The following is a 6,574-nucleotide window of genomic DNA, read 5'->3' on the forward strand; positions in this document are numbered from 1 at the left end:
AAGGTACACACATTGATTTTGTTTCCATATTCTACCCCATTTTACGTTCTTCATTATTGTCGATAAAAGGTTTGAAAGTATAATAGGATTTTGACATTTCCTACAGTTTAACGTTACAAAATATCTATCACTTGTTATAATTTTGTAACACTAAAGATGGCGAGATGTAACACATCTCCGAAATCCTGTATAGTATATCACAATAAATTGCTCAGTGGTGTACAATAGTTTTTAGCTCCGTATCACATGAAAACTTGGTTTTGTTTCATAAAACCTAGACTCATGAAGATGTAAATATCGGTGGTATCTTATGAATTGTACGAAATTACGTATCAATATTATATTTTCAAAACCAGCCTCTTGGCCTGTATATTGTCCTTCTTCGTGACATACAAAGTACTTAAAGCAGTAACACCACTCTATAGCTGAGTGCTAATATCAAACATTTTTGTTCTAGAACATATATAATTGTCGGCATCTTTTGTCAGTTATTGAGTCACAGTCTGATAGTACCGAAGAATTGTCGCGTCACAGAATGTTTACAATGCACACAATGCACAAAATGACACTTAAATCATCAATTTAAATTTTTAAGTAGAACAAAATAGAAAAATGTAACTTTATGGTCACATGAGGCATATTCACCGAATAATGCAGAATACTAAGTAATGTGTTTCGTTTACACTTTGGAAAGGGAAAAGAAACAAGAAAGAGACGTGTTAGAGGATTAGTAGACCCTTTGACAACACTGTCAAGTAAATAACAAAGCTTTGTGAAAGAGCGCGTCTACCTTGGCACATGCAGAATGTTTGCACTCTGACAGATACGGGGGGCAGAACTCCCTTTGTTGTGCACTGTCCTTGGCTTTGTTATTGTCGTCCACTTTTAGAATAAATTGTGTGGAACAGTGAATGTCTATGTGACATGTTTTTGTACGGAAATGTTTCCAAATTTTAATAAATTCATCAGACAACATAAGCGCACCTTTTCAAAGTCTGGTAGCCATTATTATGAATTTATTGCGAAGTAAATTAAGGAATGACAGATTATAATTAGGCTATCATTATAATTAATTATATATCAGACCGGAAGTAGATTTAAATTACCAAAGTAGTCGCTTTGTATATATTAATTTAGGCTACTGGCATTTCTAAAAATTTAATTAATGTAAATAAAAGTAGTTTTACAGGTATTTGATCTTCCGATCATATGTTAGTTTGGTTATTTAAACACATATGTGACAGAAATGGTAAAGTACAAATTAATTGAATCATAAAAGTAAGAGCTCTGTGGTGTAGTGGTAGCGCACTTACCCGGCAAGTGAGACATACCCCTGTTCGAGTCCCGGCGGAGCTAGGACTTTTTGTGTTTCAATATTTATTGAAATTAAATATATTATTGGAGAATAAGTGCAAAATCAACTATGTCACCGGAATTAATTTAGACTGGAAATAGATGTCAATTTCTGGAAGTTAAAGCCTTTTTCACCGAAGAAGACTTTTCAGACCTATGCATGTATATATTTTCATGATTTGGGCAACAAAACACACGCTACTAGAAATGCATTAGACCAGAAGAAGATTAAAATGCCCGAAAGTAGACTCCTTTTGACTGAAGTAAACCTTTTAGACCAACGTTTGCATATATTTTCTTGATCTGGGCCATAATGCGAACACTGCTGGGACTCCGTTATTAAGTTAAACCAGAAGAAGATTACAAGGGACTAAACGAGACAAATTTTATTGAAGTAGACTTCTTTCTCAGACCGAGTACGCATTCAGTATGTAAGTCAAACTCTACTATAGCGTGTTTGAAATATCATCGATTCAAACTAGAAATATGTATTCACGAGCATAAAGTCCGCTTCAGTGTTCGACCTCAGGGCTCCATATTACTCTCCAAACTTAAAGTTCAACTATTCTGACTTTAATTTTTAAGGAGATGGGAATATCTTCCAGTTATAATCAATCATTTTAAGTTTTTGCATATGCTATTTAAAAAGGATATTCCTAAAAAAAATATGGTTAAAAAACTTTTAAGGTGTTTTCAGATCTTTTACACACTGTATATATAATTCCAAAACAAGTAAAAGAGATTTTTTACCCTACATTTCGTTGATTGCTGACCTTAATCATATTGATTTTAAACGGATAAAACAAAAGCTCTAAAGCATAATTTACACACAACAGGCTATAAATATAAATGAGAAACAAGGAAAAGGAAAAACGTGGAAGAGATCTAAAATGCTTCTTATTTTAAGTCCATCAGGCTGTCTCGATTTTTAACTAAACTGATGAGTTATTTCTTAATTCTATTAATTTTGTGTTCGGGTCTAAAATTAATCAGGCTGGTTTTTAAGAAGTTTAAATTTAAATTCAATTTCCAAAACATTTTCTTTGTGTGCCATAGCAGACAAAGAATGTTGATGTAAAAAGTCAAAGCTTTTATAAAGTGTTTTATGGGTTTAAAAATATAATCTCTTGGGCAATTTTGCAGCTAAAGTGATAGAAATATTGTTTGAATTCCAATTGAAATTGCTTTAAATTTTGTATCCTTTGTTAGTTAAACATGACACCTCGTGCGGTGGCTGACTTCGGGACGCAGTGTGATTTGCCAGCTATCTGTATGGATGAGCAGTGTATAAATGGCCGTGCTGATATCAACAACCTGAGGACCACGGTGGAGGTGCTTGAGGCCGAGCTGCGGACTCTGAGGGGGACAAGGTGTGGCAAGTGTGGGGGGGAGGATGGTGGATCCGAGTGGACGGTGCAGCGTGGTAAAGGAAGGCCACTCCAAATAAACACCAGATTTCCTGCTCTGAAGACTGATATCCAGGAAAGCGGAAACAAAAATAAAAATTATAAAGGACCGAAACTCGAGCGGCGAACGAATACAGCTCCGAGGAAGAAGGCTCAGCAACCCGTTTTTAAAACAAAAGCATCACTGCCTTTCCATACGGTTTGGATCAACGGTGATAGCCATGACCGAAATATTGCCGAACTAGTTCAGAGCATGGTGACCAGGGATACTACAGTGGAGGGAGCCTGCAGGAGCAAAGCTGCAGACCGTGAATTCTGATACTACCCCTCCACCTGGCAGTTGCTATGTTCTCATAGAGGGAACCAACGATCTTGCGGCTGGGCAGCAGAACAGTATTTATAGGCATTTGGAGCTCTGCATCACTGCAAAGCTGAAAACTGCTAAGGTGATTGTCTTAACTTTGCCCCACCGACACGACCTGCCAACTGACCATCCAATAAATAAGGAGACGGAACTAGTCAACGCCTATATTGAAGAACTGTGCGCTAGGCATAGTGGGGCAGTGGTATTAGACTTCAAACTTATTAGTAGAGGTGCATTTACAAGACACGGTATGCATTTGAACACCAAAAGTAAGCAACTCTTGGCAAGGCACCTGATACAATGCATGCAGGAGCTGGGTCACATTCCTGGTGCAGCGCCGTCTTCGCCTCCTACAGACACCCGAAGACAATCCTCTGCCGGCCGGAAGTCTTCGTCGGCTGGCGTAACCGAGCCTCGCACGCTGCCATACGAGACTTTTGCTGACGCGGTCAAGACGACGAAGAATAGTGTGAAAAAAACAAAAACTTTCCACCTCTAATGACTACGGCAGTAACCTAGGGATATCAGCACTGGACACTCGAAAACATTTTTCAAATTCCAAATCAAAATTTAACAACAAAATTCAAAATTCTTTACCAACACTTTTAGTGTTGCATCAAAATGCACAGATTGCATCTAACAAACTTGAGGAGCTGTCGCTCATGGCAGATGAACTGGAGGATGGTTTCACACCTGAAAATGCTGCTCTGTTCAGAATTGACAATTATCAATTTGCAACGATATTTAATCGAACGCAATACAAAGGGGGAGGTGTGGCAATTTTTGTCAAATCGAAACTGGTATTCCAACCCTTCAGAGTTGTCCGCACTATTGAGTTGGACTTTGAAGCGGAAGGTATACAAATCAGTCTAAATTTTTCTGGAAAACTTGTAATAATTGGCGTATATAGATCCCCAAACGGATGCTTCACAACATTTTTTGAACAATTCGAGTCCCTTCTAAATTTGTTACGTTCCAAGGCATTGAAATTCATAATTACTGGTGATTTCAACATTGATGTATTAGACCACACCAACCCTCAAACCCAGCGGTTTCGCGATGTTCTCACTTCTTTTGATTTAGTCTGGTCCGTGAACACACCAACTCGAGTGCGGCCATCGACAACGTCATCGCAAACTTTCCGGGCGTCTCTGTTACTGTTCTCGAAGCGGCCATCTCTGACCATTTCGCACAGGAGACTGTAATCAAACAATTCAATCCTAAATAAGAACCCTGTTGAGCAAAATTTAAAAGAGATTTAAAAATTGAAAACATTAAAATTCTCAGATTTCTCCAAAGAGAATCTTGGTCATTTGTGGATGCTTTTGGACACGTAGAGGAAGCATTCACTGCGTTCAATGACTGCCTTAATTATTACCTAAATATTACTTGCCCATATAGAATGATAAAGGAGCGATCTCATAGGAAGAGTAATACCTGGATTACTCAGGATATTCTCTACTTGAAAGAAAGGCTCAAATTTTACCATTCAATTTATTTAAAATCAAATAACGAAAACTTAAAAAATGTTTATAGAACATTTAAACAAAATTATCGCAAGGAAATAAAAGTCGCTAAAGCACGAGATGTTGAAAAAAATTGGAGAACGCAGAAAATTTTTCAAAAAGTGCGTGGGAAGTAATAAAAAGCGTTACATCACAAACAAAATACTCAAAACAATCAAATCCGAAACTAAAAATTGACGGTAAATTAACAGACGACCCATTTCTAGTGGCTAGCAAATTTAATAATTTTTTTCGACTGTGGCTGTACCAAGCACATCTTTCAGTTGTGACAATCTTGTAGAAAATGTAGTAGTAAGACCGGTCTCTTGCATAGTTCTGTTTCCTGTGGGGGAGGTGGAGATGGCAGTCGTCTTGAGATACCTCAAGCCGAAGAAGTCCAGCGACATCAACGGAATTCCATGTGGCTGATCAAGCGTTGCTTCAAGCACATTTTCACACAACTTACTAAATTGATAAATCTGTCCTTCGCTCAAGGCGTTTTACCTTCAGCTTTGAAGGCAGCAAGAGTGGTTCCTATCTTTAAAAAGGATGGTCCTTGCATCGCAAGTAATTACCGTCCTATTTCCATTCTTCCTGTCATGAGCAAAATTTTCGAAAAGGTTTTCATTAGAAGGCTTGAAGGTTTTCTTGAACAGTTTGAAATTCTTAACCCTGAGCAGTACGGATTCAGGAAAAACAAATCGACGATTGATTCTGTAACAAAACTCATTGACTGTGTTGTTGATGATTTGGAGAGGCGAGAACAAGTGTTCAGCATATTTCTCGACCTTTCAAAGGCCTTTGACTGTGTGCATCATGGGACACTGTTGCATCAGTTATGGACATGTGGTGTTCGAGGTCAGCCGCATAAATGGCTTTCGTCATACCTCAGTGGCAGAGAGCAGTGTGTGCAGATCGCGAACACCCTGTCAGGCAAAGTAAAAATGTAGTACGGTGTTCCCCAGGGTTCAATTATGGGGCCCATACTTTTTCTCGTTTACGTCAACAGATTGAATTCATCAATTCAAAATGGAGAGTTGATTCAATATGCGACTCTCTGCATCAGATCAAGTACGAAACAAGATCTTGAGATCAAAGCCTTTATTGAACTAAACGCATGCATCGAGCACTTTTCAAAGATAAATCTAAAAACTAACTATGCCAAAACTAACGTAATAAAATTGTGTCTCCGTCAACAAGAAGACGAATACAGACCAATTGTGATGGCGGATGAAGCTATCTTAGACGAAGTCGAATCCACCAAGTTTCTGGGGATGTACCTGGACAGGGGACTGACCTGGAGCGATCACATTGACAGAGTTTGCTCAAAGGTTGCATCAGGCACTTATGTCTTGCGCAATCTAGCAAAATTCTGCTCGTTTGATGTACTGAAAACTGCCTTCTTTGGCATAGTACATCCACATTTGACCTACGGTTTGAGACTATGGGGCAGCTGTTCTAAATACAAATTTGACAGAGTATTTAGAACACAAAAGAAAGCTGTTCGAATAATTTCGAAATTAAAACCCAGAGAGTCGTGTAAACTTGCCTTCAGGGAGCTTGGATTTCTAACCTTACCCAGCCTCTATATTCTCGACGTTACCCTGTACTGCCGATTCAAATGTGAACTGGTTCAGGGCAGGGACGTCCATCAGTACGAGACCAGAGGCAGGAACAATTTCAGAACTGAACAGCATAGAACGGCTATGTTCGAACACTTGCCATGGGTGTCAAGTTAATCAATAAGCTCCCTGGAGAACTCAAACGAATTAATGAACCCAAAAAATTCAAATCTCGATTAAGACACATTTTGTTGTCAAAGGCATTTTACTCCGTTGATGAGTTTACGATGGGTCGCTGGGATGAAAATTAGCATTTTATTATTATTATTCTATTTATCTTTTTCTGATATCCAAAACATGCAAAATGCAATATATTGTTAGGTT

Source organism: Homalodisca vitripennis, chromosome 6, assembly GCF_021130785.1.
Source record: "Homalodisca vitripennis isolate AUS2020 chromosome 6, UT_GWSS_2.1, whole genome shotgun sequence".
Lineage (NCBI taxonomy): Eukaryota > Metazoa > Arthropoda > Insecta > Hemiptera > Cicadellidae > Homalodisca > Homalodisca vitripennis.